This window comes from Armigeres subalbatus, chromosome 1, assembly GCF_024139115.2.
Source record: "Armigeres subalbatus isolate Guangzhou_Male chromosome 1, GZ_Asu_2, whole genome shotgun sequence".
Classification (NCBI taxonomy): Eukaryota; Metazoa; Arthropoda; class Insecta; order Diptera; family Culicidae; genus Armigeres; species Armigeres subalbatus.
This window is the reverse complement of record NC_085139.1, coordinates 232,663,725-232,691,333: the sequence shown is the minus strand read 5'-3', so window position 1 is coordinate 232,691,333 and position 27,609 is coordinate 232,663,725. Positions and strand designations below refer to the sequence as shown.

Sequence of the window (27,609 nt, the reverse complement as noted above, 5' to 3'; positions counted from 1 at the left end):
GATCTGTCAACAATTCAACGATGCGCGTGGATATTGCGCGCCGCTTCACTGCACTGCAGATCCAAAGGGCCTATCTCTCGTATTTCGTAACACTAAGAGTCCATGCATAAACTCCGACAATATTTTAAGTGGAAACTAATTTACAATTTTTTGACCGTCTCTGAGAATATCTGCGAAAATTTCTCCGAGAATTCCTGCAGAAATTCATTATTCGTTTGTAGATTCATCCCAGAAATTGCTGCGATTAATCCTCCGGGAATTCTCACAAACATTTTCTGGGAAATATTTGCAGAAATCCAACTGCTCTCGGATCTGCTGCAGAAGTCGCTTCATAAATGTACAAAGCTCCCATGGGAAATTATTCGGAAATTCATTTGGGGATTTTGACGTAAGTTCAAGTAAATTCTGCGAAAAATCCAACAACCTGCGAAAAATCTTCAGAGCCTACTTGCGAAAATCTCTTCATGAATTCCTGCAGAAATCGCCTTAGAAATGTTTGCAGAAATTGAAGAAATTCCGCGAATATTCCGCCAGAAATTTCTTTACTTATAACTTTTCGGATTTTAAATGCTACTAACTTTTTTAGGCTGTATATATCCGATGATATAAGTATCATGCTAAGTGGTTCATTGTAAAAGAAATAATCATTTAGAAACTGACAGATATCTCGGAATTACAAAAGAAATTAAGAAGGTGAAATTGGGTGTTCATGTCCTTTAAGGTCACTCCTCACCAGTGGCGTCTCGTAACCTCACTTTTTACCTGTTCATCGACACAAAAATTGAATGTTTTGATATTTTGACATCCCGAATAGGAAATAAAATAATCAGAGTCGATTAAGCTTATCAAAATCTACTTATGTCATACATTTACGCGTAGAAATTTCTCAAATTTGAATTCGTTGAACAGGTAGATTGAGGTTAAGGAATCGCCACTGCCTCAAGGAATCCAAGTTTCAAGGTGCTCGCGTTTTCGGGGGCACACCACTCGATACGGAAGCAACGCACAACTGTCATTTTTATTTTTTCACGCATGTTGCGACGCAGCAAAGCTAAATCAACAAAAATGACAGTTGTGCGCTTCCTCCGTATCGAGTGGTGTGCCTCCGAAAACGCGAGCACCTTGAAACTTGGATTCCGTGAGGAGTGCCCTTAATACAGAGATGCGTCGGTGTTCTTAGTTTTGAACTTTTGAAACGTTTTGAACACGAACACGCGTTCTCGTGTTCAGATGCATCTCTGCTTTAATAGACATGATTTGTGATGTTTCAGAATGGATTAAAAATGGCAACAAGTGGTGTCCCGCTCCTCATAACATATGCTTTAAAAATACTTAAGAATACAATACAAGTTATTCAATTAGGACATGAGCGAATTCGAAAAATGGTGTTATAGCCTTCAAACGTAAGTTTTGATCTCAACAACATCTGCTAATGAAAGATCCAGAAAGACATAAAACTAGTTTTTAAATACACGTTCTAGATCTAGCATTTTATTTATTGTGCCGCTCATAAAAAAATCTACTCCTCCGCTTATTTTTAATCGCAACAAAATATGAGCGCCAGATAGTCGCCTAAGAAAAACATACCTACTACTTTGATATTTATTGAAAATTCGGCCGCCACGTGGTGAATTGTGGCGATGATTGCTTTGATAGCACGTGCTATTTGCTCTGCGGATAAATTATTCACATATACAGGGCTGGTAGCGATGAATGCCGTTCAAAATAGTGACTTTAGTGACCAACTATGACGAAAAAGTGACCAAATAGTAACTTTCAATTGCAGAAAAAGTGACCAAATAGTGACTTTTGTATGAAGTTTTTAACCAGAGATAGAGCTACATGTTGCATTAGCATTGTTATGATACAATTCGTAGATTGCAAACTTGTGTTTTATTTCTGAGATCCTTAGAATGCTATCAGGAATCAAGAAAAGAACAAGGCAAGAATAACAAAAGTGTGAAGATTACTGCTGCTGGCCATGCCCATCTTCACCGTAGGAAGGGAGAGGATAGAAGCAAGAGGCCAGTGACTACAACACTCTCATAAGTACCACGAAGTTGGATATTGAGGATGGTATTCGTTAGATCAACCAGAAGCTAGCAAGTTGACCATAGTATCATATTAAGCAGGGCTGGTAGCGACCAATGCCACTCAAAATAGTGACTTTAGTGACCAAAGCTGACGAAAAAAGGGACCAAATAGTGACTTTCAGTTGCAGAAAAAGTGATAAAATAGTGACTTTTAGTTTCAGTTGCAAGTTTGATGAGACGAATTCAAACGTTTTTGGGTCGAAGGAGAATCTTTTTTCGTAATTTGTGGCGGAGAACAACTTTCACTCACCACAATCTCATAACGAACTCAGAAGAGAAACGTAAATCGTGCAAGCTAACTTTTATCTACTCAGTTACCAAGTAAAATTGTATTGGCCGCTCTTTTTTTTATCCCACGGAAACTAAATATCAGTCAGTCAGTCAAAAGCAGGATTACCCAAAATTATTAGTAGTCCTGCTAGCAAATCAAATGTTTGTGCCACTGGAAGTGAACGAAACAAGGTTATCACTTATAAGACCTGTGTTTCTTTCCCGAAAAATGATTTCTCGGCAAAAATACGTGAAGGAATATTCTCTTCTCGTGAGAATGAGTGAAAATTACGATCATTGGATTAGCTGAACACCTACTTAAGAAAGATGCAGATTTGTCATATGGGCCATGGATTTTTTTGGAATTGTTGGTGCAAAAAAAAACAAAAGTACGGATCGTTTTGGTAGAAAACGAAACAACGAGCCAGGGATTAAACGCTCGACCTCCTGCTTATAATGCAGGACCATCGGGCTCGACTTATTCAAAAGTTATCAAAAGCTAACAAATCTAACAAAATCTAAAAAAAATCACACTTTTTCATATTTGAATCTTTTACATTTATGTCATTTAAAATGTACAAATTATCATCATAATATATTTTGAAAAATTCCAAAATATTGATCGAAGTTGATGTTGGGAGAAAAAAACGGCTTTTTCTCATGTTCTTGCAGCAAAACTACTGTGGGATTCCTTACATATTTAATGTACCTCCCCTCAATTCGATTTCAATACAATCATATATGCAAATATCATTATTTAGATTTAAAAATATTTATTTTTATTCTACCAAAATATCACGCGCTGCTGTCAAAAGTCGAATTTGAAAATATTTGGAGGGTATTGCTCCTTCTCCAAGAACTTGCTTTCATGAAAGTAGAAAAGTGCTCCCTGAACTTTTAAATATTTTTCCTTCAAAAAACGTAGATTTTTCGACTTGCTGTGCATATTCATGAATGATTTTTGCTATGGAATTCGACAGCGTATGCAATCTTCAAAATTGGGGAGAATCTTCAAAATAGTTGAAAATAGTGACTTTTTGCGAGAAAAAGTGACTTTAGTGACTTGAGGTCGAAAAAAGGGACTTTTTAGTGACTTGCCCGAAAAAAGTGACCAAGTCACTAAAAAGTGACCTGCTACCAGGCCTGTATTAAGGCATCATATTAAGTAGCACAACACGAGAAGGTATCTGCCCGGCGTCACGGTAAAAGGGAGTGAATTACAAGTTGTTACACAAAACTATGTTGATAATTCATTACACCATTTGTTGTTTAATATGAGCTCGAAGTCTTCTGTATAACAACAAAATAATGATATAAAATGATCTAATTGATTCCTAGACGGTGAACTATTTTGACTCACAAGGGTTATAAATCTTTGGTAGGACCATTTGTTTGAAAAATATAAAGTAATTAAAATAATGAAGAAATTTTAAAAATACGAATTTACCAGTTATTAAATTAGGATTTAATAAAAAATTTAAAAGAAGTTTTTGAGATTTTGAGCTCGTCGTGGCATTCTGAGGAAAAATTTTAATATCCAATAAAACTATGGCCTCTTATTAGAAAATCCAGAAATTCTAATAAACTATTATGGCAGACTTTAATATTAAAGTTAATCAAAAAATGGGTGGTCAAATATTATAAAATCTTTTAAATCTAATTAGTTTGTAGTTTTATTTGAGATTTTAAAAATCCGACCTCCACACTAGTACTTGGGTATCTATTCTTCATTGGTAATGAATTTTTTTTTCTAAAAATGAGATATTTCAAAATTAATTAAAAAGTTTTGAATTACACCATGATCCTTTTTAAGGCGATTTTATTCGCGAGTTTTTTTCATACGCACATGTTCTTTACAAATCCTACCGGAGTTAGGAGCACTAAATTACAGTAAAAACTAATACCCTTGTTAGCAAAAATGATCGGCGTCGTTTTATTTTGTTTGTCTTTTCGATGAAGCATAACCAAGCATTTTTTTTCCTTCACGGCTTCCTGCAAAACGCCATCTAGCCTGATGGCTTGTGCCAGAATTACTTCTGACATAACTTGCTCTATAATTTCTTTTTCGAGACTTATCCTGAAGTGTCGCAAGGCGGATTTAACAATCATAGACAGATTTAACAATCATAATGTACTTTCTGTCATCGACGTCCTAGTTGTCCCAACGCGAGTCAATTTGTCCCACTGAAAAATGATGTTATCATCTAACGATAATGTAGGCTGGAAAACGTCTACATAAAGTGTGATCCATCTAATATTCCAAAAAAAAGTGTTTGCTACGCTCATTAGATTCCAAAAATATTGGAAAACTTTTCAAATTTATTCGATTTTAAAATTAGTGGGACAAATTGACTCATTAATAATATGGGACAATTATGCGTAGAACGGCAGAATAGGAGGTACAAATGATTTTTATTTTTTAGTTTTTTTACAATAGGCAATGCAAAAATAGTGACTTTAGAGACTTATGGATGCAAATAGTGACTTTTTAGTGACTAGACTCAAAATAGTGACCAAGTCACTAAAAAGTGACTCGCTACCAGGCCTGCATCTATGAAAGCCTTGGAAAATGATCACAAAACTTGTCATTTTGTTGCAAGGCACAATATTAAATATTCACCTAAAACTAAATTCGCGCCAAATCCGCGCGAAATCCTAAAATCGTTATGTAAATCCGCGAAAATAGCGAAATCCGTGTAGTCGTAACAACCCTGAACATACCATTTTTGGTCAACTTTCATTTTCATGTTTTCTTAGTTTCATATCTTCTTTATCAAATACGTTTTAACACTTTTTCTTCGTTCCTTGTCTTTTGATTTTATTTTTTCTTCATCTTCTCCGTTCGACTTTTCTGCTTTCTTTGATTTTTTTTACTCTTCTTCCTTTTCTTTGTTTTTCTTTTGTTCTTCTTAATTTTCTTTTTTCTCTCTTTTGCCTTTTTCACATTTCCGCCATTTCTCTACTTTCTTCCTTATTCCTCCTTTTTGCTTCCTTCACTCTTTTTTCGTTTTCCTATTTCCATTCACCCAACTTACACTTCATTCACCTTCTCTGTCTTCCTTCTTATTTTTCATTCTCTTAATTTCTCCCTTCTTCTTTTGCTTTTTTCCCTTCTTTTTTTTTTATCACACCAAAACCGAACTTTTGTTAGAAGGCTCGGAAACCCATAGTGTAATATATTAATCGACTCAGCTCGACGAACTGAGGTGATGGTTGTATGTGTGCGGGCGTATGTGTACAAAAATGTGACACAGTTTTGTGTTCTAAGTATTATCCTATTTATTCGCAACAGGTTGCAATCGACGCGGAATGTGGTCTAGTTGTTTCCTATTAAGGAATTTCCTAATCGGCCATTGCATCCCAGAGTTATTGACAAAACAATGTTTTCTGCCAAGGATCCCCATGGAAAAAAAGAACTGAAATTGCCACAATACATTGAAATTGCCGCAACTATATATACATTGATGGAAAAAGTGAAATCAGTCCCCTTTAAGAGTTATTTCGATATCACTAATGTATTTTCCTTATGTTTATAATGCGGTAGAAAGGCACCACCGACAATAGGTGGATTAAGCTGGGATTTTTTATTTTTGTTGCTTATTTAACTTTTTTCAGAATTCAAACTTCTCACGTCTTACTTCTGGCTCCTCACTGCTCTCTGTTGGAAATGAGAATAGTAAAAATTGTCTCAATTATTCGTCCTAACAACATTCGATCAAATAACCCTAACCCCTTTTTCGCATTTGAAAATGGATTGCAAGCGAATGACAGATAAACTCTCGAAATTATAAGAAGAGCTTTGCTATCTTGACCACAAGTATGGGTTTAAGGTGATTTCAGTTGGTTCTGCATGATAATACAGCCGAGACAAGTTCCAAACACGTTTGATATTTAACAGGCTAATTTCGGCATCTCATTAAGTAGTATACAGTTGGATATTTTTTTACAAGGAAATCCCTAGTTAACCTGCTACTTGAGAAGATGGACCATGATGCTTACAGGATTGTGCCAGGAATCTTTACCATTTGGTCGAAAAATATTTAGTCGAATGACGTTTCGTCGAATGATATTTGGTTGAAATTAGGTGTTCGGGTAATCATTAACGGATTATGGTTGGAAGTGAATTTTATACTAAACTAACTCTTGATGGTGTTAATATTAATTGAAAGAAAGATTAAGAAAATCTATGCTGCAATTAACTTTGGACCAAATGTCTGTCTAATTTTGAGAATTAAACTGAAATTAAACTTAAAAGTGACATTTCAATAATTATCGAATAACCCTGCTCGCATAGCAAGATTTCATTTTTCATCGATGTCTTATGAGACAGGCCCTTGATTGACAACGTACTACCGCGGATCGAACCGAAATTATTACGTACAGCAAATCCAACTTCGTCCTAAAGATGACATTTCCCCTTCCAATGAATATTTTTCGTCATCCGTGAGTCGGTGAAATTTGGAGCAAAACATCGGTTACGGTTCAAGTGATACTCACTCAATGCTACAGTAGTACAACTTTTAATATCACTTGTGACTAAATGAAAGGTGTCACAGGATGTGCATTAGAGTGATTCAAATTTTGACTTTTTTGCCCCCCGATGCTTAAACGATTGCAATTGCCATTTTAATAATTCTCCAAAATTTTTAGCAATTTTGGATGTAATTTGACTGTGCACACGTCATTTTAAGTTTGTATGGAAATTACTGTGAAAACTGACCCTTATGTGGAAGACCGTTGTGTGAGGTGGCCCATGAACTATTTAAATATAATCAACACATTGCCTACACAGAATACTTCTCAAGCTGAAAGGCAGTTGTTGTTGCGAAGCGATTTCTTGTTTGGAAGCAAAGTTATGAAGAAAACAAAAATGCTCATTATTGATATTGATGTTATTCTTTTACGTGTTAAATTGAATTTCCCACGATTCAGTATTTCCTTAATAACTTTTCTTGTGAGCATCAAATCGTTTCGCAACAAAAACGACCTGTTTCCTTGTAAAATTACTATTACTATTATATGTTGTTAGAGTTTTAAGGGAAGTGTTGGGAAACGGTTTTCCATGAAAGTTACTGTTTTCATAGCAATTTTCATACAAACTTCAAACAGCGCGTGCTCATTCAATTTACATCCAAATTAGCCAAAAATTTAGGTGGGTTAATAAAAAGGCAAATGCAATCGTTTAAGCATCGGGGGGCAAAAAAGTCAAAATTTGAATCACTCTAATGTGCATCCATGCTATGAGTTCCTCTATAATTTAATACAATTCAGGGTTAATGTTTCAGTAGCATTTTGGAAAAGAGTACAACTTAATCAAAGGGGATGGCATCTTTCGACTCGAAGTCGGCAGTCGACTGATACACAAAGCACAAAAAGGTGTATTGAAGAACCGAACGATAAAAAGGAAACAGCACTGTAATATCATTTCTCCATCTGTATGTCTTCATTTAAGCTCTACCTTCCCGACAGCACCGTTGCAACGGTAGAATGATAAAAAGAAAGTTAGATGACGGTCGAACGACAACGGCGACGTCTGGGACACGAAGAAAATATTCTTTTAATTACTTCCGTCGGAGCATCATTTTGTCTCGTGTTTCTGCATAATCGGACCGCACTGAACTAAATTCAAACTTGTTTTCGCTGTTTCTATTACTTTGTCCACATATTTATGTATTAATGCATTGAGATTAGACTAAGCAACATTTAAAATAAATCTACATAACAAACAGAAATTGGACGCATTATTAGATGTTTTACCAACCTGCTATTTATTGCTTATTATTTGTAATTGGGGCATAAATTACCAATTATTCATGATCAACACTTTCACCACTAGGTTTACCAAATGTTAGAAAAGTGAAGAATTATTCATCACCTTCCACTCTGGGATTAAATCCGACGAAACGAATGGCAACCCCGAATCGCCTTAAACAGCATTCGCAGATCATGAAAAGAGAAGCAGGGCAGCAAACGAAATTGCGCAACTAATAAACCTTCGCCCCCATCGAATGGAGCGAAGATTAGGGTTTGCTACGACAGTTTCTCCTCCGTCCATTACTAACTGTCGTCCAGTCAGCAACTAGGTATTACCTACCTACTATGAACTAGAGGAATGGCGCTTGACATTGCGGGACAGCGAGAAGGTTGAATCTCTTTTCGCCAGCGACGTCAATTACGGTAGCAACGAAAGAACACTAGTAGTGAGATTGAAAAAGGCATGATGAGAAAAAAACGCGGTGGCAGGTTCGATTTTGAAAGGGACCCATCATCGGGTTGGGAATTTGATTGATTTCTTCCCCAATCAACCATTTTCTTATTATTTTGTATACAAAACATGTAAAAAATCTTGGCATAATTAAACAAAACAAAATTCTAATAAAAATTTGGCTATATTTGTAAAACAATCGAGCGATTTTGTATACACTGGTTGGGAGTGCGATATACAATATTGACTTGCATTGGTGTTGCCATCGAAAGCCTCCATATAACAACTCCATTTGAAAATCAAGGTTGAGAGCCAGCAATGAACTGTGCACCTAAAATAATATACGTCCAAATATCAGGAAAAAGAAATGAAGACCATTGACGCGCAGTGATATCACTGGATCGTTGATCGACAAACGTTGGCATGATTCTTCTTGGTTAGTCTAATCGTAAAATTCAATTGAGTCGAATTGACAGAATGATGCAATTCGGAACAATCATTTCTATAATATAAGATTCGTGCGATCTTAACACAAGTACTATGCAATTTCTGTTTATATCGGTTTTGGCATCGTCGATGGAGCTCAGCATTCGAGATCCAGTTGTGAGGCCACCAGGCTCGAAATATCGATAGAGTAGCACTCATAGTTCCCGTAAACTACGTAAAATAGTTTGGTGTATTAAGCAATGTTGTGCCATCATGCATGAATATTAATATAATTCATTTGATTTCTTATGTCACTGGTCCAACCAGGACTGGTGTAGCTTAAAATATGAAAATTGTTAGATACTAATATAATCTAGTCTAATCGTACACAAATGCAGTCAGTACAAAGCAAGCATCCTGGAAAACCATCGAGTTTGATGAGCCCCAACAATTTCCTTGTCAATAGTGCCGTCCAATGAGCAGCTCGAAGTAGCTCGAAGTTATTCCCATCCCTCTCATGTCCATTTGTTGACAGTAAAGAACGAACAGGGCGGGAACAACTTCGAGCTACTTCGCGCTGCTCATTGGACAGCATTAATATTAAGGCTTACGGTAACAGCATACTGTACCTAATACCTCTCCTATTTAAACCAGGCGCTATAGACCTGTGCAGGAGTTCATAAAATTCGCTCACTCGATGGATTTTGACATTTGAGCGGGTCGCCCACTCCTATTGAATCCTATTTCCATAAAAAAATAACGAAAAAAAAGGTTGCGATTCAGTCTTAATTTCCACAAAAAAAAATTAGAAAGGAAAAATGGAAAAATATTTTTTTAAAATTTTGCTGCGCCACGCCACCGCCGCAGATGGTTTTTGGCATCACGCCGCCGACACTTCTGCATCAGCGGACTGCAACTACAATTTTGAAAATTGTTCATGTTTTTTGAAAATGTAATGAGAGATCATGTTTTTACGAAATGTAGGCAATGAACTGTGTATAACAAGTTTTCAACAGTTCCTGACGATATTCAAATTTTCAATAGTTTAGCGCCTTTATTTAATTGTTTCTAATGATTGTGCAAAATCTTAAACAGTTTGTCGATCGATTGATAAAAAAAAATCATCAAAATCGGCTGAGTTATTAGTTCATACTTCCTGACCACTTTTCGTGATAGTCTTAAATTTGATTCTGCAGAATGACCCCCCCCCCCCTATATTTCACGTAATGTTGCCCAGGATTTTGAAAATAAATTTTAGAGATTGTGTAAAAAAAAGTCAGCTGGAATTTTTTTCTAATTTATACTGGGAATTCTTCGGAATTTGATGTTTATTGGAATTTTCATCGTAAATATGCATTTCGGATCCTTCTACGGATTCTTCTAGTTCTTCAAAATTTCTACCGAACATTTTTCGGAACTCTTCCACAGAATTTCGGAAAAAATGTCTTTAAAATTCTAAAGATTTTTCCGTTGAAACTCCAAAGAATTTCTAGTCAATATTCTGAAGGGTTTCCCTTGCTCCCTTGCTCCCTCCAGAATAATTATTCTTGAAAATTCATTAGATTTTGGAATTTAAAATTAATCCAACAACAAATGTAGGCAATAATTTAGGCTTAAGAAGCCTAGTTTTTATGATATTGAACAATTAGGATAATTGATCGAAAAATTTAATAATGCACTTAAATGTTCTAAATGCACAAAATTCTAGTAGTGCGTATGAAAAAGGTTATGACATAGAGAAGCTTGCATTTAAAAAATCAACATGAAATTCTAATTAATAATAATGCTTTCTAAATTCATAAAAGGGTCTTAGAACTAAGGATATTCCTGCGATATCTCAACCCAAACAAATCTCAACCCTTTCAGGACGGATGGGTCATATATGCCCAGCGTTTTAGATTGTCTATAAAATCTGTAGTAGCTTGTATAAATAATTATTGAAGTCATATCAACCCAATGGACCTACCGGGATATTATATCATACATCATTCATACATTGGTTAATTGGATAAATCAAATGATCCGATAATAAATGGTCTATAATACATTCATTACTCTATGAGTCGCTTATGAAAGGACCATTGACTAAAGCATATTCGATATGTGGAATAGAAGTTCCTGTGAAAATTATTCGAAAGAACCATCAGAGTAACTGAGAAAATATGTTTATTATGACATCATTGGCTTCCACGAGTCGATATTAAAATAAAATTTCAATGGAGAATTAAAAATTTTGACACATGAGCCAGCTCTGGACTGAAAATCTATTTAATAAAGAAAAAAAATAGAAAATTTACATAATAAAATAAATTTACAATAAAGAAATCAGGGCATGAGTATTAAATAGATATAGAATTTTCTATGCAAAACAGTAAACAGTTGAAAATTTTCCACAAAACAATAATAAATTAACACTTGTAAAAGCAAAAAATTGCAATTATAAAATAAGAATTTTCCATATAGAAATCAAAATGTTCCACGAAAAAAATAACAAAATTTTCATGAATAAATCAATATTAGCAATAAACAATTACAAATGTTTCCAGAAAAAAAATATTCTTTTCCACAAAAAATATTTTTTTCCACAAAATATCTTCTATATAATAAAAATGAGTTGAGATTTCCTTCCTGACTATTTATATCGCAATCGGGTTGACCGATATGCAAGATTTTTCCCTAATCGATTCGTGTTGGGATCCGCAAGGTTTGTATGTACAAAAAGTTGGCGAATTTACCGGGGAAATGTAAAAAGTCAATAAAATACTATTTTTAGTCAGCTGTTGAGGAAAACAAAACAAACGCACGGAAATTGATCTAGAGTGCGATGCTGCAAATAGTTCATTGTGACATTTGCAACACCTGGGCAATGCTGGGATTCTTTCACATCAATATACTGCCTATGATCGCATATTTGTAACAATCGACAAAAGTAGGCATGGGAGCAATGGAACGATGAAGTTTGTGATATGCAAAAGTATGCAAATCTAAATGATTTTCTAAAAATTCCCAAAAATTACACAAGCACTTTATCCAGTTGGAATCTTCGGTAGAAACATTTCCATTACTTGGTGTTTGAATGCAAACTAATTTCGAAAATTTTTGTACACAGCACATGGCGTACTGGCGAAAAAAATGTCCAGTGTTACGGTTATGCGGTCACTTTGCTTAATGTTACAAAACAACTTGGTAGTTTTTTCGAGTTTTTTAGAACAAACTTTCTTAATTCACCTGGTCAGCCGGAAGAACTAGCGATTTGTAGATGTTTCATGAGCTTATTTTAAAATCGACAAAAATGCAAATGTTACAAATATGCGATCATGGGCAGTATAGAGCAATGAAAAATAAGAAAATTTACATTGAGAAAATACTAAAAAGCAATCAAATTGATAACATTTTCCATGAACTTCAAACGCTTCTAAAGAAGAGGTAATCTATGGAAAAATGCTCAAATTATATATTATTTTATATTCTTTAATGGAAAATATCCTTTTTTTAATGCTCTTTATTGATTTTTTCGTGGAAAGGTTTTAATTTTTGGTAAAAAAAAATATTTATTTTGTGGAAAATTTTGTAATTATTTATTGCTAATACTGATTTATTTATGTAATGATTGTATTTTTTTCCGTGAAATATTTGGATTTCTTTATGGAAAATTCTTCTTTCATAATTGCAATTTTTGGTTTTCAAAGTGTTCATTTATTTTTGTTTTGCGGAAAATTCTTAATTGTTTATGAAAATTTTGCATTATTTGTAGAAAATTTAATTTTTTTTTTATTGTTCATACCATGATTTCTTTATTGGAAATTTCCTAATTGTTATGGAAAATTTTTATAATTTAGTTTTATAATTTAAGCAGGATTTCAACTTCAGACGATATCGTATCTTAGAACATCGACTCATGGAAGGTCTATTGTAGCTTGTGAAAGTAATAAATGAAATCGAAAGTAAATAATGAAATGTACGGATACTAAGCGGTATTTCGGAAAATTTCGTTTCAGGTGGTTCGAAACGAAATTCCGCGGTCTTAACTCAAAAATTATGTTTACAGAAATTTATTAATATTTTAAAAGAATTTTTTTTTTGATAATTTTAGAAAATTATACCAGCATTACAGAATTTCCAAAATATCAAAATACATTCTAAAGCTAAGATATTAAACTGGAATCTTAGAAGTATATCTGAATTTAATTTTTTTTTTTTTTCGAACGCTATGGTGGTCTGTAAAACCATTAGCGATACTCCATTTCTTATAAAATGCTTTCCCTAAGAACATCAAGCATTTTAAAATCCGCTTTGAAATTCTCAGAGAAATCTGACAAAAATATTTCTTGAGCTGTCTCGTTTTTGAATAACGAACGTTTGACGTTGAACGTTGAATAATGAACGTTTTGAAATCATCTATTTTTTCTTAAATCAATCCTATCTCAATTTCCTAAAGCATGTTATTTTTTTAACTTGATAAGACGTTATTTTGAGCAAGTTCATAACAACGGAATACGAATGTCTTGAGCTCATATTGAATAGAAGTGCTTTATGATATGAAAACATCTCTCATCTTTAACTTCCTTTTTCGGCAGTTGTAATTATTTTTCTGAAGAACGCTTTAATGTTTTTTCAAGAAAAATATTTTGCTTTAAAAATCTTTGATATATTTAATCACAATTTGGATCAAAATCATATAATGAGCTCGTTTATTTTTCAAATAAGAATTTACAATGAAAAATAATTTATAGCAATGCTTCTATCACTTATCAGAGATTCGTTTTAATTAACGTGTTGCCAATGGAATCAAAAAGAAAAAACGAATGCAGAAATAGCTTTGATTCTCTTCTAACAGTGATTGCTAGAATGGTCAAGATGAAGGTACCTATAGAATGGAGAGGAAAACGATCTGGAATTCAACCCATGGCGTATAGAGCAGGAACGAGCGGTTGCCTTATAACTGCCAAGCCTGTTACTGAAAAAACGTCACAGCGGAATTTGCTTAACGGGCGGTTTATTAACACATTACCTTATTGTTTTATGTGATTTATTAAGGATATATTGTAATACAATTCCACAGATTTTGATGGTGAATTTAAGTCAAATAAAACGATCGAAAAAATGACGCGTAAAACAAGGACGGTTGTTCCACAGATTGATTTGTCAAAGGAATACAATACCTCATTCCTCGATCATATCTTTTCTCGATACACTTGCCGGGAAAGTTCAAAAATTTGAACGGGGAAAAACCGAGAAAAAACCGGGAGTCCCAAAATGGAAATTGAGTGGCCACCCTGTACAACGAAAACCAGTTTGGCCAGAAATTTCATTTGGTCAAAGCACTCTTCCCCAATACGTCATTTGGCTGATATGGTCGTTTGGCTGAATAGGTTATAAGGCCGAAAATGTCGTTATGCCGAAATGGATGTTTGACAGAAAAGGTCATTTGGTCAAAAATGTTGCTTACTGTACGGTAATATGGTCAAAAATATCCAACAGTTTTTTTTTAGCTGAAAATGGTAGTTTGTCCGAAAAAGACATTTGATCGACTAGATCATTTGGCCGAAAACGTCATTTTGTGGAAATGGTCATTTGGCAGAAAACGTCATTTTGTGGAAATGGTCATTTGGCAGAAAAAATCCTTTGGTCCGAAAATGTCCTTCCTGCAAAACAAACATTTCAGCCAAACAGCATTTTCTGCCAAATAACCAATTCAGCCGAGCGATACTTTCGGCCGAATGCTTATTTCGGCCAAATGACCCTTTCGGCTAATTGAGCTATTTGGTCATTTTTTTTTCAGCCAAAGGAACTGTTCGACCAAATGACATTTTCGGCAAAGTAATTTTAGACTAGATGTTCAGCCAAATGTAGTATATTAGGCCAACCAACTTTCGGACTTACCAACAAACCACTCAAGCTCTAGCTGGATTAAAGGCGAATGTCGCAAGAGAGGATTCTCTTCACCGACTTCCACTCTTTTGAATAAAAGTGACAAGCAGGGGATTTCTTTGAAGTTTATCACCTCAGAAAACTAGAAAACAGTGAGAACTTGCATACTGAGGTTATAACCCGCAAATAAATCTTCTCCTTGTTAATTTTATTTAAAAGAGGGGTAGTCGACGAAAAGAAGTCTCTCTTGCGACATTCGCCCTTTTGCCAGATAGGGCTTGAATTTTAGCAATACAGTCGACTCTCTACATCTCGATGTTATATATATAGATATCTCTCCCTATGTCGATAGTTTTCTCGGTCCCTCCAATCTACATACATTCGGGCCTTCTACATCTCGATAACCTACATTTGTCGATGTTTTCTTCTTCTTATTGGCATCACATCCCCCACTGGACATTGACGCCTCGCAGCTTAGTGTTCATTCAGCACTTCCACAGTTATCAACTCCGAGGTTTCTAAGCCAAGGTACCATTTTTGCATTTGTATATCATTAGGCTAACACGATGATACTTTTATGCCCAGGGAAATCAAGACAATTTCCACCGGGAATCGAACCCAGCCACCCTCAGCATGGTCTTACTTTGTACCCGTGCGTCTTACCGCTAGGCTAAGGAGCGCCCCCTATCGCGATGTGTTCTGATCATTTTTTTTTCATGTTTTTTAGACCATGTTTGAACAATAACAGTCACATAAGCGCTTCAAGGTTCCCCCAAACACACCCGACGCGACAGTCGTGACGCGATTTTATCGCTTGGCGACAGCGATTCTGTCTCCGTTGGTATGGAAGCGTAAACAGAATATTGGATGCAGCGACCCAACGATAGAATCGCGGTGACTAGTTGTGACCGTCTCCGCAATGAAATCGCTTAGGCTTGGGGGAGCCTTTATTCTCCTCCCTTGGGTATTCTTGTATTCGATAAAATGGCTATCTGCAAACGACTCTTTTCCGTTCAAAAAATCTATTTCAACGATATTTTTTTTGGATTTCAACAGGAAATCCTTTGAAATTTACACTCGAAGTTTATCTTACTTTTCATGGTGGGATTTTCGAAATTTCAACGAAAAATTGTATGGAATTTTTAAAGATATTGTTGGTATTTCATTGAGTCTCCGGATTTTCCACGGAAAACTCTGCGGATTTCTTCAATTTTGAATCGGTGTGGAAAAATATAGACCACCGGCATGACAAATTTCAAACAGTAACGCGCCGATGCAAAAATGTCGGCGGAGGCAGCGTGCCAAAAACAGTCGGCCGCGGCGGCACACACCTCTAAATATGAAGTATGCTTCAGCATATTAATGTACATAACCTTAAGTGAACTAGGGTTTTAAACGAAATTTGAATCCGTATATGAAAAATCCCACAATTTCTATATTTTTATGTAGGGTAAATCACTACTTGGGCCTAAGGACCCGGTTCCCGGCTCACTGCACAGAAAACTAATGATTTATACTGTTTGGAAGCCGTAGGTTTATGATTGATAATTTTTAAAAAGTCTCCCATTCATCTTGCACAATACAAGTTTTACTTCTAATTGATCCAATTGTAGAAAATAAAAATGTAGATTTCAAAATTTCGCTCTCCGTTGCCACACCACTGAGCCGGAGTGATTCTTTCACTTTTACAAAACAGTATCATCAAATAAACACCTACCTGAAAGTCGTCACAGTGCTCGATACAACCATAGCTTGACGCTGTTAATCACCACACAATAATTCTAAACAAACGCACTTCAATTCTTCCTATTTGATCGTTTCACTAGAACTTATTTAAACTTATTAGAATACATTTTAGAATGTATCCTCAAACCGAACAAAAAATCACCTCGGCCTAAGAATTTCTAGCCGCACCGTGCTGCCAAAAGGCCAGGAGTATGAAAATGATCCTTTATCGTTAATAGGAAAACTGTCTAATACGTTGACGCTATCATGTTATTTATAATTCTCTCGATTTCAAAAGGTGAAAAAAATATTGTTTTTAAGTATTTGGAAGAAATTTGGATGAGTAAATATATCTTCTCAACCAAATAAAAATGATTATGAATAATTCCATCTGGCATCTTGTTGTCGTGTAACGTGCATATTTTTGTTTACGTCGCATTTTCTACCGTCCCGAGAGAGAATGAGAATAAAATGTTGAGAGATTGAGTGAAGTTTTGCTTAGGCCGGGAATTGATTTTTTGTATGCCGGAATGGGAATCGCTATGACTGAAATGAGTGCTGCACCTCGTTAATTTAAATCAAATAAAAGCTTTTTTGAATGATATTTAGCACGAATAGCTATTTTTTAAGCAGAAATGAACCCCATTGCAGTATTATACAGCCCACAAAGTTCAGGAAAAGTTGCTTCCTGTCATAAATATCAATAAAATAATGCAGTCGTACGCATGTTAGGCCGGGAATGGGGTAAGAAACCCTACTTGCTGATATAAAATTGATCAGGTTCAGGAGCACACGCTCCACGATGAATTCCTTTGAAAGCGGCACAAATGCTGGGGTATTGCCTCATCGCCAATGTTAAATGCGGCGAGAATGCGGCGATTTATCACAGACTGCCTCTTCTGTTATTATAACTATAAAAATAGTTATTTGACTTCGAAAAAGTGAAACCAGAATTGCGTAAAACCATTTTAATAAAAATTCAGCGGAAAAAAAATTAAAATTTCGTTTCGTTTCGAAAAATTTCGAAATAAATGAACCTTGATTTCGTATCGTTTCGAAGTCTCGAAAGTAAATCTATATTTCGTTTCGTTTCGATCTGAATCAACATAGACATTTTAAATTTCGTTTCGTTTCGTTAGGAAAAAATGTGTTATCGCATACGCTTAACGGATACATCGTTCAGAACTTGGTTGATCGGGTCGTTTCAAAACTCCGTAATATCATGTCTCATGATTACAAAGATATTTGTGGATATATTCTCAACTTAGGACATTTTGTTTCTTGGCATGATTTTTGATACTTTCAAGGATATGTACTTCAGAGCAGTTTGGCCTATGACACCCGAAAAAAATACGACTTTTCAGTTCTTACTATACTAGTTTTGGCAAGATCGAGTGAAAAACCCTAAATAGGGGAACTGTTCCGTTTTCCATCTCACTGTACATATATTCATCTCATAGCGAAACAAAGAAATTCCGCACCAATTTCGTCGCTTCTTTTTGCTAACATGCATGCTCACTGCTGAAAAAAATCACAAAAATAATAAACAAACAAAATACCTTTTCATTGCTTTGTTTTTCGTGAGACCAATATCGGAGCTATGAGATGAAGTCCAGGAGCAGTAACCCTATGTACGTTAAATCCATGTAAAAAAAATCGTCCTGAAAGGGTTAAATACCAAAATATAACAATAAATTCTAGAATACCAAAAGGAACCCAAAGATATTAGAGACTGTAGATATAAAATGAAAACTAGCATTTAATTCCAAAAAAATAAAAAATATAGGGATAATTTAAAAAGTTTCTAAGCCATTAGAAATTTTTATTGAAATTTTTATAACATATTCGCGAGTCCACATTTTTTTGTATCCTGATGCATCGAAGGTGTGCGAGTTCTAGATATCCTAATACCTGATACAGATTACAACATGATAACATCATCAAAATGTAAGAATTCATGAAAATTTATAATTTCCATGCTGGGTTTAGTTTGATTTTGAATCAGTTGAAATTCCTGTTTTTGTCCATCTTCAAAATTGATCGGGTTAACCATATGTTTTAGTTATATAAGTTTTTTTTTTTAATTTTTTGGTTTTTGAAAAACCACGTGGTCATAGGGGGTAGGGGGGGGGGGGGTTCTGCCAAATGACCACGATAAGCCACATGGAGGAAGGGGGGGGGTGTTGAAAATCTTCGAAAATATGACCACGTGGTTTCTGGACGGCCCCTTAATGGTGTTGGTTTGCGTGGGAAAGCAACCAGACTCGTCAAATCGTCGTTTGAATCTTTGTTTACAAAAGCAGATAAGTCGTTTTGAACATTTTGTCTTGATTTGTCTTATTTGTCTTATTTACACCAGCACCACTGTTAGTACCCAAATCCTTTTCAAAGCTTGTGGTGAAACCTTGTACAGAAATCATCTCACGATATTTTCTAATGTTGTTCTAGAAACGGCTAATGTCTCGGGTACTTATTCAAAAGGACGTATGTGATTTTGTAAATAAAGATTCAGACGTCGTTTTGTCCGATCTGATTGCCCTCCCACGCAAACCATCACCATAGACAGATAGAGGGAGGCTTCGGCTACCTGTTAATGGTGTTGATATGCGTGGGAGTGCCATCAGATCGTACAAATCGACGTTTGAATCTTTGTTTACAAAATCACATACGTCCTTTTGAATAAGTACCCGAGATGTTTTCATTTTCCAAAACCTCCTGGAGTTTGTTTACACTGGAGTCTCTTCTTACGCGGGTCGCTTTTTACGCGACTTTTTTACGCGATTTTTGGGATTTACGCGGTTTTAATTTTTTACGCGATTTTTCGAAAGAGTCTTGAAATCACTTTAAAATTGTAAAAAGTTGATTTTTTATCGATTTTTGCAAAAGTCGTTTTTTACGCGAATTTCGAATTTCATGCGGTTTTTAAAAAATATTCTATGTCCTTTTCAAGGGAAAACACTTGGAGTATTTAATGAAGGTACGATACTGGGTCATTAGAGCGAAGGCCGTCAGCCCCGAAGGTCATTTGGCCACAGCCGTAAGGCCGAATGAGAAGTGAGAAGTGAGAAATGAGAAAAAAGGTGTAATATCTGAGATGTGAGAAGTGAGTAGCAAGAAGGGAGAAGTGAGAAGTAATAAGTGAGAAGCGAGAAGTGAATAGTGAGATGTGGGACGTGACCAGTGAGAATTAAAAAGTGATATGTGAGAAATGAAAAGTGACAAATGAAATAATTTGTGAGTTGTGAGAAGCAAAAAGGGAGAAGTGAGGAGAGTGAAGTGAGAGAGCGAGAAGTGACAAGTGAGAGCCGATAAGTGAATGTGAGAAGTGAGTAATGAGATAAACATGTGAGATGTGAGAAGGGAAACTGAGAAGCGAGAAGCGGTAAGTGAAAAGAGGAAAGTGAAAAGTGACAAATGAGAGATTAGATACGATAAGTGAGATTTAAGATAGAAAAAGTGAGAGGCGAGAAGAGAGAATTAGGAAGTACGTAGTGAAAAATGAGAAGTAAGAAGTGTGAAGTAAGTAGTGTAAAGTGAGAAGTGAGGAGTAAGAAGTGAATAGTGAGAAGTAAGAACTGAGAAGTAAGAAACGAGTGGTGTGACCCGGGAAGCAAAAAATGAGAAGGGAGAAGGAAGAAGTGAAAAGTGAGATGTGCGAAGTGAGAAATAGGAAGGGAGAAATGACAAGTAAGAAAACGGTAGCGAGAAGTGAAAAGTGAGATGTGCGAAGTGAGAAGTAAGGAATGATATGCGAATAGTTAGAAGTAAAATGTGGAAAGTGAAAAGTAATTTTTGAAAAGTGAAAAGTGAGAAATAAACAGTGAGAAGTGAGATGTGGGAAATCAGTGAGATAGGAGAAGTGAGAAGTAATATGTAAGATGTAAGAAGAGAGAAGTGGGAAGGCAGAAATGAGAAACTGGAAGTGAGAAGTTAGAAGCGAGAAGTGAAAAGTGAGACGTGGGAAGTCAGAAGTGAGAGGCGAGAAGTGAATAGTGTGAAGTGAGAAATGAGATAAATATGTGAGATTTGAAAAATGAGAAGTGAGAAACGAGAAGTGATAAGTGAGAGCCGAGAAATGAGAAACTATAAGTGAGAAGTGAGATTTAGAAGTGAGAAATTCGATACGAGAAGTGAGGTGTAAGATGTGAGAAGTGAGAAACGAGAAACGAGAAGTGAGAGCCGAGAAATAGGTTGGAGGCGACAAATGAGAAGTGAGAAATTCAATACGAGAAGTAAGATGTGAGAAGTGAGAAGCGAGAAGTAAGAAGTAAGAAGCCAGAATTGAATGGAGAGAACTGGGTTGTGAGAAGTGAGATGGGAGAAGTGAGGAGCGAGAAATGAAAAGTAGTAAGATGTGAGAAGAGAAGGCAAGAAGGGTGAAGTTAGAAGATAGAAGTGGGGAGTGGGAAGTAAGAAGTGAGAATTGAGGAGCGAGAAGTGCAAAGTGAGAGGTGAGAAGTGAATAGTGAGAAGTGAGAAATGAGATAAAAATGTAATATGTGAAAAGTGAGAAGTTATAAGTGAGAGCCGAGAAATGAGAAGCTACAAGTGAGAAGTGAGATTTAGAAGTGAGAAGTGAGACATTTGATACGAGAAGTGAGATGTAAGATGTGAGAAGTGAGAAACGAGAAGTGATAAGTGGAAGCCAAGAAGTGAATGGAGAGAAGTGAGTTATGAGAAGTGAAGAGTGAGAAATAAAAAGCAATTTGTGAGATGTGAGAAGTGAGAAGGGACAAGAGAGAAGTTAGAAGGGAGAAGTGAGGTGTGTGATGTGTGATGTGAGAGGTGAGAAGCGAAAAGTTGAGAAGTGAGAAGTGAGAATCGCGAAGTGAGAAGTAAGAGACGAGAAATGAAAAGTGAGAAGTGAGGTGTAAAATGTGAAAAAATTAGATAAAAATATGAGATGTGAGAAGTGAGGAGTGTACTATGCGAATTTGACGTCACACGCTTCATTGCTTGGATTGCAATCGTGGCGTCATGCTCGTTTAGCCACACTAGTTGAGAGTAGAGATGCACCGGATAGTGGTATTCGGTGTTCGGCCGAATACCGAATATTTCAATTTTAGTTATTCGGCGAAACGAATATTCGGCCGAATAATCTTCCCCTATTCGGCCGAATAATCTGTCTTTATTCGGCCGAAAAATCACTCATGCTCAATTGATACCAATTTCAGTAGGTTTATTCTACAAGGAAATAAATATGTTTACCTCCTAAGAAATCAAACGTAGGATTTCTTTTGATAGACTACTAATTGTTTTCGAAGAGAAGAACGTTTTATTTCTAAAACATAACGATTCATATAAAATGAAAATAGGATGTGGGACATTAAGACTTGTCAAAGCTAGACCAAAGCTAAATAGGTTTTGAGACGACTGCAAATCAAATGTCGGCAATTACTTTATTTGGAACGCTTCACGTAATTCCAGAATATGTTTGCGACCAAGCCAAAAAGTCGACAATAATTATATTTGTGCTTGTCTTATCGGGAAAGCCGATTTAAAGAGTAAGAGCAAAAAGATGTCGGATGATATAATAGGTTTTAAAAACCCATAATCAATAAAAACGACTTAAATGCCAGATTCATTAACATTTTAAAGTATATTTTTGTATACCTGAGTAGTGTTATCACTATAGATAGTGGAATATATAGATGAGCGAAGATATATCCTCTGTCTCCAAACGAACTGTCAAACGTGTCTCCAAACGAGCATGACGTCACGATATCAATGAAAGCGTTAAGGGCTGTGACGTCATATGCGCGTCAGCACGGGCAAAAAAATCGACTCACCCATGCTTTCGCTCATCTATAGATTCTACTATCTATAGTTATCACTTGCTCTCGACTGAATTTCACTATGAATTTTTCATGTATTTGCCAGTAGAGACCGGAAGATAAAAAAACATTTTTTTTTATAACCATGAAAATTTGATCCCAACATGTTCGAAGGTGCAACACTTTGAATCCACGTTGAAATAATTCAAAGAATTTAAAATTAATTCACAAATTGTGTAGTGGAGCTGGGGTCTTATTTTTTTAAGCTTCACTTTGTGAGGGATGACATTACAAAAATATCACAGTAGAATATTCAAACATTTGTTTCAGTAACCAGTAAACTATTTTTTTGTAGATTTTGAATTTATTTAACATATTCGGCATTATTCGGCTTATTCGGCCGAATATCGCGATTTAATATTCGGTGAAACGAATATTCGGCAAAATGAAAATTTTACCATTATTCGGCCCGAATATTCGGCTGACCGAATATTCGGTGCATCTCTAGTTGAGAGTTCGTTTGGCTACCCTCGTCTTCGCCTTAGCTCGTCTGTAGAACCTACAGTGTCTATAATCTAAACTACTTTCCGATTTGGGTACAATATTTAGACCACTACCCGGGATGTGGGTGGTCGTCGAGTAACTCGATAATATTATACAGAAGTGCGTGGCAGGTCGGAGGAGCCGCCCATCGAGATCAAGATGGACGAAGTTACCATGACCACAGAAGTTATGACCAGTCACAAGAAGAGCGGAGGCCAGGAAATGGACGTAATCATGTGCTTTCTGGACAACGGCGGGAAGTACAGCAAGCACTTTAAGAATTCCGTGTTGAGCCTCTGCAACATGGTTGTAGAGGCAAAGCAAGATTGGAAGTCCTTGCTGCAGGCAAGTAAGGAGGCGGAACAAAAGTCCCGCCAACTTACCGAGGAGAAAGAGTTGGCAGTGTGCCAAGCGGTGGAGGCCAGGAAGGAAGCAGATTCGAAGATTCGAGTCCTTACTGAAGAAAAGCAGCTGGCAGAGAGCCAGACTGCAGAACTCCGCAGACGCATGGCTGTCACTGAAGCAACTCCAAAGCTAAGTAAGGTCAGTATGGCGACCAACCTGAAGGGAGCTTGCGCCAAGCCGGTATTGCACAAGAGGAAGGCTACTAAGATCCGTCAGAGAAGGATGGGTAGGAAAGACGGAAACCAGTTTTTTCTTCTACGAGGCCTACCGAAGTTCGCCGGGAGAAAGGCCTGCTCTATAGGGAAGTTGTGAACCCCAAAAAGCCGAAGAAGGAGCGAAAAGCGGCAGAGGATGCGAATCCACCAATGGCCAAGAAGGGGAGTGCCGGTAGAGGAAAGGGCATACCTTCTAAGGCTGATGACATACTGGGAGCGAAGAGAAGCGAAGCGAAGAGGTTGGTGATAAGCAAAGCGAAGTGAAGCGGCAATCAAAGCGAGGTATGACATACTGAAAACGTTTTTCAGAGTGTTGATCTCGCAACAAATACAAGTGTGAAAAAATGGATTTCCTCAGATGATGAATATTTTGCTTCTCCAAGCATATTTAGCACAAAGAGAAAAGTGTTGGGGAGATTTATAGAATGTCGCAATTAAAAACCGAATTTATGATGTGAGCGATAGATTATCACCACATACAAACAGACGTAGGGCGTAGCTATGGTAAATCTTTTCGGGCCTTGTTTTATTCCTATTTTACGTTTGCTCCTATGGAAGATCCATTAATTACGTACGGGAAATTTTCAACACACCCCCCCCCCTTTTGGTGTAAAAAATGGGAAAATTTTGCATGGATCCTCACACTTCGCCGACAACACCCCTCCCCCTTCAAGCGTTATGTAATTTATGGACGTTCTTCTTACAACATTTCTCTACACTGAAGTTGATTTCTCGGGAGATACGAACATCATGAAAACAACTTCCACAAAAATCGTTTTGTCTCGGCAACCTTTTTGAAAAACGGCGTAAACAAACGCAAATCCCAAAAATCCGCAGAAAAAAGGGAAACCATTTCCCACCAATGGCCGGCAAAAAATTGGGACAACAATTTCCTTATCTATCGGATTGTTCCCGAAATTTTAATACGCGGACATAAGCTAAAATTGCGCAAACCCGATTTTCGTTGAAGTTGAAGGGCTTTTCAAAATACACGGTACGTATCTCCCGCGTAAAAACCGACTCCAGTGTAAAATCAAATATCAAAGCGATTGAACACAACAATTTCATTCGATTCAAACGCGCATTACAGATGCGTGAAAAATTTATCATTTGAAACTAATCCTAAATACGAGAACGACATGAAAAAAAAAAAAGTTCAACATCCATTTGTCTGTGGTAACATCAAAATACGTGTGTTTTGTTTCAAAGTGTTTCTAAATGTATGGACTGCACCAGAATATTCCCAATTTTAATGAGTACCGCTACTATGAAATACTCATACACATGTAGCTAGAACCATACATATTTTAATGTTTTCATTAACCAAATTAACAAAATAAACAATGTTGCTTTCCTTTCCCGCAATACTTTTCACCCACAGCCATTTTACACAACTGCGAACGAGGGTAAACTCAAATCAACAAACATACAGAAGCGATCTCGCGCGGCAAAGCACTCTACGAACTGCTTCGCCTCTTTGGCAACCGCTTCTCGCCTCTTCTCATCGCTTCCACTATGACAGGTATAAGCGATTTCCATATATCGCTCATTGAGGTAGCTTTCACGCGGACGCTTCGCTTACCTCTCAACTCTTCTAATCGCTTCTCTTCTCTCCCAGTATGGCATCAGCCTAATGGTCATGGCAGGAAGGACAGAGGCGAAGCAACCATCGTCAAGGCTGATGGTAAGAGCTATGCTGACATTCTGAAGGTTTGCGGGGTGCTGAAAAGCTCATTGGCCTGGGTTTTTGATTGGGTGGGTGTTTTCGTGTAGCGGCTGATTTTTTTTAAATACCTCTTCGAACAAAGGCAAAGGTCCTGATCGGAGTCGGATTTTCGGAGGTGTGGAGCTGAAGGTCACAAGCCCACAAAGCCCACCGAAGGGGCGGTTACCCTCCAATACCTTTTCCGAACTAAATCTATCACATGTTGTACATATGCATAATCGAGTATCAGACTTCTTCTTCTTATTGGCATTACATTCCCACACTGGGACAGAGCCGCCTTGCAGCTTAGTGTTCATTAAGCACTTCAACAGTTATTAACTGCGAGGTTTTCTAAGCCAAGTTACCATTTTTGCATTCGTATATCATGAGGCTAACACGATGATACTTTTATGCCCAGGGAAGTCGAGACAATTTCCAATCCGAAAATTGCCTAGACCGGCATCGGGAATCGAACCCAACCACCCTCAGCATGGTCTTGCTTAGTAGCCGCGCGTCTTACCGCACGGCTAAAGAGGGCGCCCCGAGTATCAGACATAGTAATTAATTTCCACTCCGGGTGGCTTAATACCCGGCATATAGGCAATTAACTTTGAATGTACTAATTATTATTATTATTGTATTTTTTTTTCAATAAAGGACAGGGAAACTTTAAATCACACAACTTTGCGTTGCGTGCTAGTAACAGCCATCAAAATAGTGCTGAATTTTATTTTGTTCATAATTTGCCATCAATCAAACCCTTTCAAAAGCGAACGTTTTGGGCGAAATTAGCTTTCTGCCTGTGCCAATTGACTCCAAGACGTGTTCGTAAAACTTTTGAACACGACACCAGTCCGTGAAAATCTATCCTCTTCCGCTGTTCCGCACTCCGTTCCAAAAAGACCCAAACCCATGAATCGAGAAAAAAATCGATTTTGTTTGAAGGTGAAAAAATGTTACCCACCACAAAGGATCTCGGTAGAAATTTACTTACGTGTATGGATTAACCCGACGAACTATCTTCCGGTCTACTTCCGGATTCTCCAAACCGGCAGCAAGCAGTTCCGGACCGATTCTACCTCTACAGTAAAATAAAATCGATGAAAATGCACACTTTTTTCCTCGTCGGTTACTTCTTCGCTTCGGTTGTTTGTTTCCCCCCACGCTTCACCAACCAAATCTCGCTGCTCCACCGCTGCTCACTCACACACGCACTTCACTTCGCGCTATGGACACTATTTAGCTCGGGCGGGGGTCAAAATGATGTCATCACACTAAAATTAACACCGAAGAATTATATTTAAATACAAGAACAATCAGTTTCGAACTCTTTTCAAACAAGAAGGAAAAGTGTTGAAACAGACACCTCGGAGAATATCAATTTTGAAACAAAACAAATTTTCCAAGCACTGGAAAAACAAAGATGAAAAACGAAAATATTGACACAGTTTTGACGGTTCGCTGCAGCACTCAAGGCTTCACTGAGGAATTCCCATCTGGTGGTTGTTAAGAACAACACTGCGGCACAGTCAGCGCTCCGGTCTCGCTGGAGACCCGTTATTCAGTTTTCTCCACCCGTTGCTGCAGGGGGGGCCTCTACCACCAATCGAAATTCCGCCGATTGGAAGGTCTTTCTTCTATTGGGGGCTGCTGCTTCACCACACTATCACACAAGAAAAGCTCCAACCAGTCTTCTTTCTGGGTGCGGCGCCTCCGAAACTAAGCTTTGGATATTCACACTTTTGGGGTCCGTTTCGGGGGATTCCCGTCGAGAAAAACACTAAACTGAACTGAAAAGGAACCAGTCTGCCACTTTGCAGTAAAAATTTCACATTCAACACCGTGGAAAAGTTGCAAAAAGTAAAACTCAAAACCAGCTACCACCTTTCTTGCTTCAACACGACGACGGAACGGCGCTACGACGACGTACGTTCGGCCATACTTTTCACTAGCGAATGAATGAACACGACGAACTGTCCAGGGCAAGAACGCAACTTGCACAGTCGTTTTCTCAACACATTCACGCTGGTCCGAGAGCTGGCGCGTGGAAAACCGTGTACGGATACGAAGTTTATATTCCCATTCAGGTTTGTGTAGGTGCTTGGAACGGTTTTGTTTTGCCCGAAGTATGGGTGTGTGGGTGCGAACCAAGCGGCAAACGGTAAACTTCGTAGTGCGAAGACGGCAGGCAGGGTGTGTGCGTGAAACATGTGGGAGTATACTTCGTGCGTCGCGACTCGCGAGGTTGACAGAACATTGGGCGACTGTTGAGGCGGCTTGACTTCCCTGAACATAACCAATATTTTCTTGAATTTTAAATAAGTACTAAAATCGAAGACTACACGCAAAAAAATATTGCAGTCTAAACTACCATTCC

The 27,609-nt window shown here is 37.1% G+C and overlaps 1 protein-coding gene across 9 annotated transcripts in view; it reads right to left on the bottom strand.

Moving 5' to 3' along the window:
- LOC134205861 (neuroglian) overlaps window positions 1-27,266 on the bottom strand; it is a 160,754-nt gene extending 133,488 nt beyond the window's left edge. For 7 of the 9 annotated variants that reach the window (XR_009978211.1, XR_009978214.1, XR_009978215.1 and 4 more), the window contains exons 1-2: window positions 27,117-27,266; window positions 26,227-26,506 (exon numbers count right to left, since the gene is read on the bottom strand). The gene's annotated coding sequence lies outside the window, so the exon portion shown is untranslated. Of the gene's footprint in view, window positions 1-26,226; window positions 26,507-26,919; window positions 27,097-27,116 lie in introns of those variants that run through there. The other 2 variants (XR_009978213.1, XR_009978212.1) reach the window with 2 other exon arrangements.
- Window positions 27,267-27,609: the final 343 nt, after the last annotated feature.